The following is a 16,165-nucleotide window of genomic DNA, read 5'->3' on the forward strand; positions in this document are numbered from 1 at the left end:
AACTTCCTGCAAGCTCAGAACCAGCTTTCGCTGAATTCTATCAATTAATTAAAAAAGAATTAAAACCAATACTTCACAAACTCCTTCAAAAAAAAAAAAAAAGAGAAGAAAAAGAAACACTTTCCAACTCATTCTATGAGACCAATCACCCTGATACTAAAACCAACAACATCACACACAAAAAAATTACCGCCAATCTCTCCTAGAAATACAAATGTAAAAATCTTAAAATACTGGCAAACCGAATCCAGCAACATATACAAACAATTGTACATAACGGCCAAGTTCACTTTATCCCAGAAATGCAAGAGTGGTTCAACATATAAAAACTCAATCAATATACTCTATTAATAGAACAAAGAACAAAACCAAATGACATTTCAGACAAAGAAAATCATTAGATAAAACCCAAAACCCTTTCATAATAAAAACATTCACCAAACTAAAAATAGAAGGGAAATTCTTCACTCTGATAAAAGTCTTCTCTATGAAAAACCCACAGCTAGCATCATACTTAATGGTGCTTTTACTCCTAATAAGGAATAAAATAAGGCTGTACACTTTTGGCATTTTTATTCAACTTTGTATTGGAGGTTCTAGACAGGGCTGTTAAGCAAAAAAAGAAAAGAAAAAGAAAATAAAGAAAAGGCATCCAGACTGGAAAGCAATACGTAAAACAATTTATATTTGCAGATCATATTATTTTGTATATGGAAAATCCTAATATACAAAAATTTATTATCACTAATAAGTGCATTCACCAAGGTTTCAGTATACAAGATTAATACAAAACAATCAATATGTTGTTACACATAGTATATTTCTATACACTAGTGACAAACCATCCAAAAATGAAATTAAGAAAACCATTCCTTTTATAGTAGCATCAAAAACAATAAAATACTGAGAAATAGATGTAACAGAAGTAGTAAAAAATTTGTACAATGAAACTATAAAACATCATTGAAAGAAGACCTAAGTAAAGGGAATGACATCCCATGTTCACGGATCAGAGGACTTATTATTAAAATGGCAACAGTTCCCAAATTAACCTACAGGTTTAATACACTCCCTATCAAAATCTCAACTGCTTTTTCTTTTTTTTGTAGAAATTGACAAGCTCATTCCATTCATATGGAAACTCGAAAAAACCCAGAATACCCAAAAGAGTCTTCAAAAAGAACAACAAAGTTGGAGACCCCACACTTCTCAATTTCAAAACTTACTAAAAAGCTACAGTAATCAAGACTGTGTGGAACTAGCATATAGACAGACACACAACTAAACAAGAGGCTAGAAACAAATCCATAAATTTATGGTCAATTGATTCTGACAATGTGCCAAGACAATGCAATAAAGAAAAAACAGTCTTTTCAACAACTGGTGCTGGGACAACATATATACACGTAAGAGAGTGATGCTAGATCCCCCTATTATAATCTTATTAGTTTTATCTCTTTTTGATGTTTCTTAGAATAAATCAACAATAAATACAGAAGTTGTTTTTAATATTAACTTTTATTTTTATTAAAATACAAACACTGTTAAAAGTCAGATTGTACTACTAAATGGCTTATAAATACAGTTTTCTGTTCCATGCTACTTACCCTTCTTCCAACATATCCTACTCCCAGAAGTAATTACTAGGAATTTAATTGTTTCTTCTAATCAGATCTGTTCGTAGTTTCTCTTCTTTCTGGATAATATGCTAATATTGCTACTTTGTGATCGACTCATTTTGGACATTATCTATTTTCTGTTAGAATACTAGAGGTTTCAGCTTTTACCTTCTCTATCTTCAGATTCTCAATTTTTAAAAATAAAATCAATATTGTTTTTCATATGGAACTCAAGTTTTTTCCAAATGTTCCAACAAGCTTCTCACATTTTTACCAGTATTTTTCTAAATGTTCAAATCTTTTTCTAATACTCTATCAGAGCTATTTCCTGTCTTCTATCCCTGATCTCCCTCACAAAGCATTCTTCTCTCGTATGTTAACTTGGACAGGTTCATCTATGGGTGTTTCATGGATTACTGACAATTTTTGAAGGTAAAGAGGTGAACAAGAGGACAATGTGCACTTGACAAAGGAGAAGGAAAACAAGTACTGGACTAAGATGAAGAAAGATGACATAAGAAATAAAGAATATAAACTACACCTACTTTGTAATTTTGCTTAAAGTCAACAGGTTACCTTTAAGTGGGCAGGGAACAATAGAATCAAATTTTAAAAGTACTTTTGTCTTGTGGCTATAAATGTGGTTAGCAGTACTTCTCATTACTTATTTTTCTTTCTTTTGACATTGTACATTTGTCTTTATTTTTAACTTTTATTATGGAAAACTTCAAACATATATGAAGAAAACAATATAATAAACCACACAATGATCAGTGCCAACAATTAGCAACTCATGGTCAATCTTGTTTCATACTCCTATATACTTTCTACCTTATATAACTTTGAAGCAAATTCCAGAAATCCTATTTCAATGTATATGTCTCAAAGATCAGCACTCTTTTTAAACAACATAACCTAAATACTCAATAGTATCAAATTAGCAATACCTAACAAATTAACAGTAATTCCTTAATGTTATCAAATGTTTAGTCAGTGTTCATAACTCCAGTTGTACTGAAGATGTTTTTTAAATGTACCTTCTATATTGATTCTTGAGGTGCTTGCCTTTTTTTTTTTTTTTTTTAAATTGGTGTTTAAGTCAGTAGAAAAGTGATAGAAATTGTGAAATAGATCTTTGGTTATTTTAAAGATCTTCCTAAGTTGTTACTGATTCTTAATCATATGGAATTTAATCTAGAAATGGATAAACTTGACAACATCCCTTGTCCTGGAAATCTCCAATATTATAATGCTGTCAATCATTCTCAAATTAGTTTGTATATTTGGTAGATTGATAGTCAAAATACAATACATAGTTCTTTTTAACTACATTATCCTAAAAGCATATGAAACAATAAAGAAAAACCATGTGAGAAAATTATAACAAATAATGAGAGATGGGCCTAATCCCAATTTAGTAAACGTGATTCTGCGGAGTCCCTCACCAAAATTATGAACAGTGGAATCTGAGCTGGTATCTTCTTACAGAAATCTCTCCTGCTGTTTCTCTGCTTAACATAGGAATAGCTGTCCTTTGTTACCAAAGTCCTTTCTTCCCCAAACTTCAAATAATGTACCTTCATGATTTTTTTAAAGTAGCAAAACGATTTAGTCCTATAAAATATTAAAACATAAATATATAATGATTATTCAGCTATCGATAAACACTAGACAACTCTAGCATATGTAAATACTTAATATATAAAATAAGAGGCTCTCTGGAATAGGAGGCTTACAAAGTTAAGACAGGAGCCAGAAAAACAGGGAACTTTTTCCCATTTACTTAGAGATTGCAGGAAGAAAGAAGAGTCTAAACTCAACAGGTAAGTCACCTACAAAGTTCCACTCCTTCTCAATAATCTCTAGAGGAGATAAATATTTTAATCAGACCCTAGATTCAATAACACATAAATGGGATTCTTTTTTTTTTTGTTGAGAGAGAGTCTCGCTCTGTCGCCCAGGCTGGAGTGCAGTGGTGGGATCTCGGCTCATTGCAAGTTCCGCCTCCTGGGTTCACGCCATTCTCCTGCCTCAGCCTCCCGAGTAGCTGGGACTACAGGCGCCCGCCACCACACCCGGCTTATTTTTTCTATTTTTAGTAGAGACGGGGTTTCACCGTGTTAGCCAGCATGGTCTCCATCTCCTGACCTCCTGATCCGCTCGCCTTGGCCTCCCAAAGTGCTGGGATTATAGGCGTGAGCCACCGCGCCCGGCCATAAATGGGATTCTCACATGGGCTAGAGAAAAATTAACAGATTTAATCTAGACTCTTCAGTTACAAATATGAATAAAACCATGAATCATCAATCACTTATGAAAACTAGCAGCATCTATTAGACTAACCAAATTCAACAAACAAAAGCATGAACCTCCAGAGAAACAGAATTACCAGGAAATAAAAAGAGAGGGAAAAACAAAAACAAGATTAAATTGTGATACGCAGAAAGATCAAGCTGAAGAATACTCCCATGAAAAAAGGGCGAAGAGCGGCAAAGTATGAGTAAACTGTTATGGATCATGAAAGACCAAAATTTACAAGGTAATCAAATCTGGAAATGAATTAATAAAAGGAAAAGCAAAAGTCATTCAATCAAAAGAGATACATTCAATCAGTAAGTCAATAAATAGCTGGCTTTTTCGAATGACCAATTAAAATAGACAAATACTCAGCTAGTTTAACCAAGAAAAGACAAGACACGAAGAGTGATGTCAGTAAGATGGCTGACTATAAGTGTCTGGTGCACATTCCTCCGCTTCAAGAAAGGACCAAGGCAATAAATAAACACCTAAGATTTGACTGTAGTGTTTAAGGGAGAGTGCTGAAGTACAGTAGGAAAGTGGAGAGATACCTGTGATGATTGGAAGCCCACAAGGCCAGTGGGAGGCATCCTGCCTCTGCCATCCCATCCCCCAAACATGGAATGGCCCTGAATCAGGAAGGACTTCTTGCGGGGTTAGGGGCTTGGGTAGGGGAGGAAGGTAATCAGAGGAACCTCAGCAGCCTCCACTCCCACTGCAAACACACGCAATCCTTACTAAAGGAGAATCCACAGTCCTTGCAAGCCCTGAGCCCAGTTTGGGGAGCTGCTGTGAATTTACACAGCTGTATTCCCCCAGACTGGGAGCACAAGATCTGCACTCCTCACCCACCACTTACTCCCTGTGAGCCAAGCTGCTGCAGCATGTCACCCATTATCTTGAGACCAGAACCATTTCTGAAGTATACCATCCACTTTTCCAGCCTAGGAGTTGTTTTCATTCCACTACGTCCACAAAGGTGTCTGAATGCCACAACCCCAACTGCATAGAGCCTGAGCCCAGGATCTGCTGTGACTCTGGTCCTGCAAAGCAAGGAGCCTGAGCCCAGGATCTGCTGTGACTCTGGTCCTGCAGAGCAAGGAAACCAATCCCTGCTGCCAGCACTTCCGGCCAAACAATCTGGTGGACACACCCAGGGAGAACCCACCCTTGAGCCAGCCACACCATTGTATGCCCTCCCCTGAGCAGCAGAGGTCCCTGAGCAACTGAGTAGCTGACATGTCCCCATGGTGGCTGGATGGTTGTACATCCATGTCCTGAGCCTGAAAAACAGCCTGGCAGGCTAGCCTCTGGTGAAGATGTCCTTGGACTGGCTGCATATTGGCACCTAGGCCCTAAGATACTCCAGGAGGCCTGAACTCAACAAACATGCCCACAGACTGGCTGAGCAGTTGTGCACCCAATCCAGAACCTAAACAACAGAGTAGTGGGTTCTTCTCTGGCAGACATGCCCCCAGACTGGTCAAGTGGCTGCATACCATCCCTCAGAACTTGAGAAATAGCCCAGTGGCTCCAACCCAGGTGCTGTGTCTCCAAGTCAGCCAAGCAGGCATGTGCCCATGCCACCAGTCAGAGTAACAGCCCCATGGCCATAATCCCAGCAAGCCAGACACCAAGTTGCTTGCCTCATCACAGCATTCACTCACGCACCCCTAACCTGAGAAACAGCCCAGTGAGCCCAACCCTGGCAGAGCTGCACCATCGCCACCACAAACTCTTGCAGCCTAGGCCACTGACACACTTACAAACATCACTAAAATTGATTACTGCTGAAGAATCTGCAGAGACTGCACTAGTGGGTCTACCTAAAAACAAAGTGAATGCACCCCAGCAACCAATACTCCAAGTTTTTTCACCACCTCCATAAAACTGGAAAAGGCAACTTTTCTACCATATGTGTAGAAATAAATCAATGTAGAGCCACATCGAACATGAAAATACAAAGAAACGTGACACTTCCAAAGGAATACAGCAATTCTCCAATAACAGATCCCAATTATTAGGAAATATACAAAATATCAGAAAAAATTCAAAATAATAATCTTAAGGAAACTCAGTGAGAAACAAAAGAATACAGATACACGATTCAACAAAATTAGGAAAAATGATTCATTATTTGAATGAGAAATTCAACAGAGAGAGAGAGATCAGAAAACAAACAGAAATCTTAGAACTGAAGAATTCAATGAATGAAATTAAAAGAAAATACAACGAAGAGCATCAACAAAAGACTAGACCAGGCAGAAGAAAGAATTTCTGAACTTAGGACAGGTCTGTTGAAATAACTAAGGCAGACAAAAAGAAAAAAAGAATAATTTAAGGAACACCATTAAGTGAACAAATATTCACATTATGAGAGTTCCAGAAGAAGAAGAGAAGGGAAACGTCATAGGAAATATTTAATGAGCTAGTTGTAAAAAACTTTCCAAGTCTTGGGAGATAATGGACATCCAGATCTAGGACGCACAAAAGTCCTCGAATTGATAAAATCCAAACAGTCCTCTCTGGGGCACATTATACTCAAACTGTCAAAAGTCAAAGACAAAGAGTTCTAAAAACAGCAAAAGAAAAGTATCAAGTCATAGACGAGGAAATCAAAACATCACTACAGAGAACCACTCATCCACAAAAATAAACAATGAGAATGTAAGAAACAAGGGATATTTTTTAAAAAGAAAAGAAAACAACAAAATGACAGGAATAAGTCCTCACGCATCAACACCACCCTTGGCTGTAAATGGATTGGATTCCTCAATTAAAAAATATAAACTGGATGAATGGATTAAAAAAAACAAGAGTCAACTACATGTTGCCTACAAGAAACTCACTTCAACTGTGAAGACACACACAGGAAAAGCAAAGAGATGAAAAAAGATATTCCATGCAAATAGCTACACTTATTTCATTTTAGATAAAACAGTCTTTAAAAGCTGTGAAAAGAGACAAATAAGGACATTGTAGTAAAAGGGTAAATTAAGCAACAGGCTAAAACAATTATAAATACACACAACCCTGGAGCACCCGATATATAAAGCAGATATTATTACATCTAAAAGGAGAGATAGACCCTAATACAATAATAGCTGGAAACCTCAGCATCCCACTCTCTGCATTGGACAGATCACCTAGTCAGAAAATCAACGAGATATCAGATTTAAACTGCACCATAGGCCAAATAGACCTAACAGACATTTACAGAACATTTCACCCAACAGCTGCAGAATACACATTTTTTCCATCAGCACATGAAACATTTTCTAGGAAAAATAAAGACAAATGTACAATGTCAAAGGAAAGAAAAATAAGTAATGAGAAGTACTGTGAACCACATTTATGACCATATGTTAGGGCACAAAAGTCACAAATTTTTTTTTTTAATCAAAAATAATATCAAGTATCTTATATGACCACAATGAAATAAAACTAGAAACCAATAACAAGAGAAACATAAAAAACTATAAGAAAACATGGAATTTCAACCACATGATCCTGAATGACCAATGAGTGAATAAAGAAATGTAAAAGGAAATTTAAAAAATTCCTTGAAACAAATAAAAATAGAAACACAATATACCAAAACCTGTGAGATACAGCAAAAGCAGTAGTAAGAGACTAGTTTATAGCAGTAAATTCCTGCATCAAAAAAGGAGAAAGATTGGCCAGGCACGGTAGCTCATCTCTGTAATCCCAGCACTATGGGAGGCTGAGGCAGGCGGATCACGAGGTCAGGAGATCGAGACCATTCTGGCAAATGCGGTGAAACCCCGTCTCTACTAAAAAATACAAAAAAGTTAGCCGGGTGTGGTGGCGGGCGCCTGTACCCCCGGCTTCTCGGGAGGCTGAGGCAGGAGAATGGCGTGAACCCAGGAGGCAGCAGAGCTTGCAATGAGCAGAGATCGCGCCACTGCGCTCCAGCCTGGGCGACAGAGCGAGACTCCGTCTCAAAAAAAAAAAAAAAAAAAAAAAAAATAGGAGAAAGATTTCAAATAACCTAATGATGCATCTGAAGAAACTAGAAAAACAAAGAACAAACCAAACTCAAAGGTAGTAAAAGGAAGAAAATAAGGATCAGAGCAGAAATTAAAGACTAAAATAATACAAAGTACACAAAACAAGTTGGTTTTTTGAAAAAATAAAATCAACAAGAAAAAAGAGAGCAAATCCAAATAAAATCAGAAACAAAACACGTCACAACTGATATTACAGAAATACAAAGGATCATTGAAGACTATTATGAACAACTATATGCCAATATATTTGAAAATCTAGAAAAAATAGATAATAAATTCCTGGACATATAAAACCTATCGAGTCAAGAAGAAATAGAAAACCCGAACAGACCAACAAGGTATAATACAACTGAATCACTAACAAGAAAACTCTCCCAACAAAGGAAAGTCCAGGACTGGATGGCTTACCACTACATTATCTTCTCAAACTATTCCAAAAATTGAAGGGGAGGAAATTCTTCTAAACTCATTCTACAAGGCCAAAATAACCCTGATACCAAAACCAGGCAAGGACATCACACAAAAAGAAAACTACAGACCAGTATCCCTACTGAATATAAATGCAAAAATCCTCAACATTATCATCAAACCAAATCCAACAACACGTCAAAAAGATCAAACAACATGATCAAGTGGGATTACAGGGATGCAACGATGGTTCAATATACACAAATCAGTAAATGTGACACATGAACACAAAGAAAAATAAAAACCACATAATCATCTCAATATATGCAGAAACAGCATTTCATAAAATTCAACATTCCTTCCTGATAAAAACTCAATAAATTAGGTAGAGAAGAAACGTACCTTAACAAAATAATGGCCATATATGGCAAATCCACAGCTAATAATATCCCATTGAAAGCTGAAAGGCTTTCAGCTTTCCCTCTAAGGACTGGAACAAGACAAGAGTACGCACTCTCACCAGTCTTCTTCAACACAGTACTGGAAATTCCAGCAAGAGTGACAGAAAAGAGAAAGAAATAAAGGGCATCCAAATTGGAAAGGGGGAAGTCAAATTGTTACTGTTTACATATGACATGATCTTACAATATAGACAAGCCTAAAAGACTCTACCAAAAAAACTCTTAGAACTGAGAAATTCAGTAAGTTTTCAGAATACAAAATCAACACACAAAAATCAGTAGTATTTCTTTACACAAACACCACATATTAAAAATCAAGAAAGCCATTGTATTTATAATAACTGAAAAAAAAAACCCTAAGAATAAATTCAACCAAGGATGTGGAGAAAAGAGAACTCTTTTCTACTATTGGTGGAAATGTAAACTGGTACAGTCACAATGGAAGACAGTAGGGAGATCCCTTAAAATCTACAAATAGAACTACCACATGATCCAGCAATGCCACTACTGGGCATTTATTCAAAGTACAGGAAATCAGTGTATTAATGATATCTGTACCACCCCCATGTTTACTGCAGCACTATTCATGATAGTCAACGTACAGAATCAATCAAAGTGTCCAATAACAGATAAATGGATAAAGCAAATGTGGTATATATACATAATGGAATACTATTCAGCCATAAAAAGGAATAAAATCCTGTCATGTGCAGCCACCTGGAAGGAACTGGAGGACATTAAGTGAAATAAATCAGGAACAGAAAGTTAAACATCACATGTTCTCACTCTTATGTGGAAGCTAAAAAAGATGATCTTACAGAAGTAGAAAGTAGAAAAGAGGTTACTAGAGGCAGGGAAGAATGAGGGAAAGAAAGGGTAGAAAGATGTGATAAAGGACACAAAATTACAGCTAGATATAAGGAGTAAGTTCTAGTGTTTTATAGCACCATAAGGTGACTATAGTTGACATTATTATACATTTTCAAATGGCTGAAGAGAGGATGTTCGAATGTTCCCAACACAAATAAATGAAAAATGTTTGAGATAGTGGATATGCTAATTATCCTGATCTGATCACTAAACAGTGTATGTACTGAAACATCACTAAGTACCTGATAAATATGTACAATTATTATGTGTCAATAAAAAAAAGGTAAGACACAAGTAACATTAGAAATGAGATGAGAAAATAACTGTAGGTACAGAGATTTTTAAATCTCTTTTAAGAATATAACGAACAACTTTATTTTAAAAATCTAGTCAAGTAGATGATTTTCTTAAAAAAAAGTCAATTATCAAAGAAAGAAGTAAAAAACAAAAATAGATCAAATAGAAGAAACTGAAAGGTTTCCAAGGGTCCTCTCTTTAAAAAAAGGCATGAGATCTGGATAGATTTAAGAATAAATTCTATCAAAGCTTTAAGATAGAGATAATTCACATTTTTTAAAACAAAACAGAAAAGACTGAAAGCGTTCCAATTTCTACATAGACTTCAAAACTCAGTTAAAAAATTATAATGTGATTTAATATAATAGCATAGAATAACGAAAAAACCCAAACTCATCTCAATGCCTAAGATGTATCAGATAGAATTCAAATCCCAATTCCAATGGAAAAATCTTACCTTAGTAAAAATAGAAGGAAATAAGAGTCATTTTATACCAGGTTCTATAGGAAGCATTACATTTAATCAAGAAATGTCAGAAGCTTTACTACTGAAGTCAGGGACTAGACAAGAATGCCCACTACGATGACTACTTTTCAAACTTTAAGTTTTAAGTAATGTAGTAAGACATAGCATTTTAAGAAATGCAGATGATATAAGTGCATTCTCAAGGAATTGCAGAAAGGTCTGAAGAAATCAGTGAAAAAATTAATGAAGTTATTTATGAGAGTTTGGCTGACTACACATAAGAGCAACACAGAAGAAATCAACAGTTTTCCTAAATAACAGTAATAACCAAATAAGGCTAAAATGGGTCAGACAGGTATGAAAGTCATTAAAATTATGCTGAGACATTTAAAATAAATTAATTAAATGGAGAGAACCACATTCTGAGGTAATAAGATTCAATACTGTAAAAATGCCAATTCTCTCCAAATTATTCTTTAAAAAAAATGAATAAATCCGAATAGAAATCCCAAAAGTATTTTGGGTAAATTTATCCTAAAATTTACCTGAAAGGGAAAGTATGTAAAACTAGCCAACATGATTTTAAGGAAAGCATAAATGTAAAGGAGGTACCTGCTATCAACTGTAAAAACACTGTATATTCAAATAGTGCAGTATTGTCCTAGGAACAGACAAATCTTCAGAGTAGTTGAATGAAACAATATACAATAAAGGTGACATTTCAAATCAGTGGGCTAGGGTTCAGTAAAATATGTTAGATTGATTACCTGAGTTTATATTTTCTCTTCCCAATTTATATTAAAACAGCAGCAAAGTATTAATGAAGGCAAAAAACCACATGAACAAAGGGAACAGCTAAAGAGAAACACTGGACAAAAATATTCAAAAGTATTTCAAAGCTTAAAAATGGTAGGAGTAGAAACAAACAGAGCAAAGGAAGCAGTAAATTCTACCTCGTAAATATTTCTAGAATCTAGAATCTATCAGTTTCTTTCCACCAACCCCTAATGAGTCCTTGCCATTATCATATCGTACCCAGACTACATCAACAGCCTGGTATCTACATATAATGCATGAGAAATTAATTAAAATGTGATTTTATGGCTTATAAGCATTTTAATATACTGCTAGATTCAATTTGCACCACCCCCACAGTGTCAGACATACCAGTATTATCCCAGCCCTGATACAAAATCCTCCCTGCACTTACCACCATCTATACACAACCACCTTTGCATACCTAATTCACACTCATCCTTTAAGGGCAAAATATCAATGTCCCTAACTGCCCTAATTAGGATAACTTCTCCTAATACATACTTTCATAGTACTCTATACTCCATAATTCTGATAAACCTATATAAATTTGTTGGTATTTAATGTACAACTTCCTTTCTAAACTCTAAGTCTTGTGAGTGCAGAAATCATCTTTGCATCCTCAACAACTAGGCCACATTTGGGACATTATTACTTCTTGGTGGCATAGTTCCACAGTCACAAAAATGTTACATTTTTCTGTTACCAAAATCAAAAATAGTTTTAAATGTATATATTACTATTTATAAATAAAATTGTGTAATACTTGGAAGCAGTAAAAGGTGATATTGTTTACAGAGTAGTACTCTCAAAGCTATCAACTTCCCATGAATTGCATAACAAGGCATAAAGATAGAAGTGGTATCTTTAGTCTACTAAAATGGCAAGCTTTTACGGTCTTCCTGCCTATAAATGTATTTCTAGCTCTTTACAATACAGTCCATTATGTAAAGCAATTGTAATAAAAGTGGTATTTATTCGCCTATATTCTGTCCCAGAAGTTTTCTGTAACAACTGGTTTACAAAAGCATTTCTACCCAGGTTTAGAACTGTAAGTAAATGAGCTATTCTTAATATACTAGGCCGTGCCTATTTTAATATTAAAAATCCTTTTGTAACCACATTAGGTGATAGGTTCACACCCAAGTAATTCAACAAACTGAATTTCCATTGAAAATATGACAGCTAAATTAAGCATTCATAAGATGTTAAAAATTACTTCTGCTCTTTTATTTTACAGATAAAATAATTATTTTACCAGATCCATGTTGCATAACTTACTGTATCCATGAAATGAAAAACAAAATCTCATTCTATGCATTATTTGGAAAGATTTAAGCATATTCTTAAAGGAAGCACTTAAAAGTCATCTGCACTATTTCTAATGTTTTTGCAATACAGCAGCAACATTCTTTTGTAAAGTACATTTCCAAGAGATGACATAGAAAAAGAACTGATTGAAATTTCATTTTCTTAAGATTAAATTTTGATGCAACTATTTTCACATACTGATTTGACCATAACCAGAGTTCATTTAAAACATTAGTTAAATCAATAAAAATACTTTTCTATAAAATGACAATATGCTGTCCAAACTTTCCCTCTCAAACTACTATCTTGAAACTGTAATTTAGTATTATTATATTGAATCAAAGAAGAAAAGTATGACTCTGTGCACAGCTAATTCCATAGGTATTTACTCAGAGGTAGACGCTAGGCAGACATGTTGTTAGATGTTGAAGAAAATATATGGACAAACTATTTGTTCTCCAAAAACTCAATTTATTAGAGTAGACCAAAATGTAAAAACACATGTTATGAAAGTGGTGATAAGATCATCATGAAGTAATCACAGAAAAAGGTGATACAGCACAGTGGTAAAGGACCTGCATTCTACCACTTACCTAGTCCTGAAAACCTGGGTAAATTACTTACCCTCCTAAAGCGGGTTTCTTTCACCTGTTAAATGGGGGAATGACAATGGTATTTAACTCACAGGGTTGTTATTGCTAAATAATACATGGAAAACTCCTAGAACACTACTTCCTACTGCATTATTAGTATTGTGGAAATACGGGAAAGCAGTTAACTCTTTATTTGATGGGTTTGGCAGGGTGTTAAGATGAGACACATGGGGAGAAACCACTGGAAGTATCCTAGTGGAAAAAAGCAAACCGGATTCATCTTAAAAACACTGAATTTATGACAGTATTTAAAGCCTTAAAACAAATGTAGAGCTGAATTTCCTAAAGCATTCCTAGAGAAAATCCAAGCTTGGAGTCAACAACAACAAAGTGCAGGCACAGTGGAGGGGCAGTCATTCCAGGCCATTAAGGAATCCCATATAGAAGAGCACACATTTTGGCCTGACTAAATACCACAAACTTCTTTCCAAAGACAGAGGGGGTTTATTCTCTTTGGGGAGGGCTCTGAATGGAGACGAGGGAGCCTGAAAAAAAAAAAAGTAGAGGCTGAGGTAGATCTGGTTCTTTGTAAAGGATACTAGAGGAGACAGGATGGAGGAAGGGAGATTGCCTAGGAGTGAACGCACTAAAGCAGGGTGTTTCAAACAGGAAACAACAGGCATTTAGAGACAAAAAAATTCCTTTATTCATCAAATGCCTGTTGTCTTCCATAGGTGTTATAACAACCAAAAGTTCCCCTTACTACATTTCCCAATAACTCTAGGGGTGGTGCCACTTTCTTCTCTTCTGTCCTCCCATTATAGCCTTACCCTAATAAGTCCAATATCCAGAGTATTCTTCCTTCTTCATTTAGTTATTTTCAGGGTTCCCACCTGCTCTCTGCCTATAAATCTGAAGCAGCAGTCTGCCTGAGGACAAACCCACCACTTACTCAGTGCCTGACCATGGCCTCCCATTCCAGGTAGAAGGCTGGTGGGAGGAGGGGAGGAGCAGCCTCCACAAATACAGAGGAAATCCTCATCAGATACATATTCTGAATCATCACCCTAGTCCTTCATTTATAAACAAAACCTAGCAATTGTATCACCAGGCATTTGAAGAAAACATCAGTGATAGTGGGTAAAACTAAACAAACTAAACCGGGGGAAAAACAGATGGCGCTGAGAATAGAAGAGAATTTTAACATTTTATTTTTGTTAGCATTCTGTGAGACATGTGAGACGCTACTGCATTCATAAAAGTCACTAAAAGGGAGCAAAGGAGCAACCAAAAAATAAGAAAGTTCCTGGCACTTAAAAACATTATTGTCAAATTTAAATCTAAGGTTGGCCATGCTGCCTCACACCTGTAATGCCAGCACTTCAGGAGGCTGAGGTGGGAGGACAGCTTAAGGCCAGCAATTTGAGACCAGCCTGGGCAACAGAGCAAGATCTTGTCTCTACAAAAAGAAAATATAAATAAGTTAATTAGCTGGGCATGGTGGCACGTGCCTGTAGTCCCAGACACTTGGGAGGCTGGGACAGCAGAATCACTTGAACTGAAGAGTTCAAGGTTATAGTGAGCTGTGATTGTGCTACTGGGTTTCTTAAAAAAAAAAAATTAAAATGTAAATGTAAAAGCAGACTAAATGATGGAATAAAGTTGAAACTGCTAATCCAGAAAATCAAGTCAAGTTAACCTTCCAAATGTAGAACAAAGATGAAAAATATGAGAGTGAAGTTAGAACCCAGAAGCAAATCCAACACTACCTATTAAGAGTTTCATAAGACAAGAATAGAATAAGTGTGAGGAAATAGTTGAAGAAGTAACAGAAGAAAATGTATTTGAGTTTAAATGACATAGAAAACTTCAGAATGAAGGGGTCTACCATGTGCAGAGCAGATGGAATGAAAATGGCCCAAATCTAGAAACACTAAGTGAAACTGCAGAACATTTAAAACACAAAAAGTGGTGATTTCCAGAAAAAAAGGTGTTAATGTTAAAGGAACAATAATCAAACCTGCATGACATTTATTACCGATAGTACTGAATACCAGGAGATAATGGAGTAGATGCCAAAGTTCTGATGAAAAGCGAGTAAAAAAACCTTTACATATAACATTTTTAAAAATCCATTATAGGTTCACACATATGTATATAAACATGTGTATGTGTATATAAACATACATGTATGTGATAAAAGACGTAGTCTAATTATACTGAAATATTTAAAAATCAAAAAACAAAAACGATCTTCTCCCCTAAAGAAGTCTCTTTCTAGCGTTTTAGACAAATTTACACAAGATTTTCAGACAAAATTGAATACATCAATCTTTATTTACATGAATGCAATTGTTTTATTTAATAAAATCTTAGTGATTTTTCCATATTGAAGCTCATTCTTTTAGAGACACCTAGTACTTCATCGTATGCATGCATAAAAATTTATCTAGTCTGTCCTCTACTGAAAGACATACAGGCTGCTTCCATTTTTGCAGTTGTAATTAGTGTGGCAATCAGCATCCAAAAACAAATACATATACACACACGAGATATATATATATGTGTGTATATATATGTTCAGAGAGAAATATATATATACACACACACACACAAGCAAGTAAATACTAAGAGCTAAAAGTAGAATTGCTAGATCAAAGGATACATGATTTTTCAATTGTCAGATATTGTCATACTGTCCTTTAAACAGGTTGTAGCAATGACATTTTCATTAAGAGGGCTTCATTTCATTATATGTTAAAATGATAATAATGAATTGCCTCATAAAACACTCCAGTATAAATGCTGAGGACATATGTGGCAAAAGGAGTGATTAAAATAGAGTAAAAACTAAATTCTGAATTCTAATCTCATTTTCCCCAATGTAGTATTTTTAAAAAATCTAACCACACATTTATCTCCTTACTTGAAAAATATAAATGACATTGATACAACTCATAAGGTTATACAGGTTGAACATCTCTAATCCAAAAAT

The 16,165-nt window shown here is 35.3% G+C and overlaps 1 protein-coding gene across 7 annotated transcripts in view; it reads right to left on the reverse strand.

Annotated features, from left to right (window-relative positions):
* The window catches only part of PALS2 (protein associated with LIN7 2, MAGUK p55 family member), a 114,634-nt gene that overhangs the window by 66,707 nt on the left and 31,762 nt on the right, over positions 1 to 16,165 (reverse strand). The window lies entirely within an intron of this gene.

Source organism: Chlorocebus sabaeus, chromosome 21 (assembly GCF_047675955.1).
Source record: "Chlorocebus sabaeus isolate Y175 chromosome 21, mChlSab1.0.hap1, whole genome shotgun sequence".
Taxonomy (NCBI): Eukaryota; Metazoa; Chordata; class Mammalia; order Primates; family Cercopithecidae; genus Chlorocebus; species Chlorocebus sabaeus.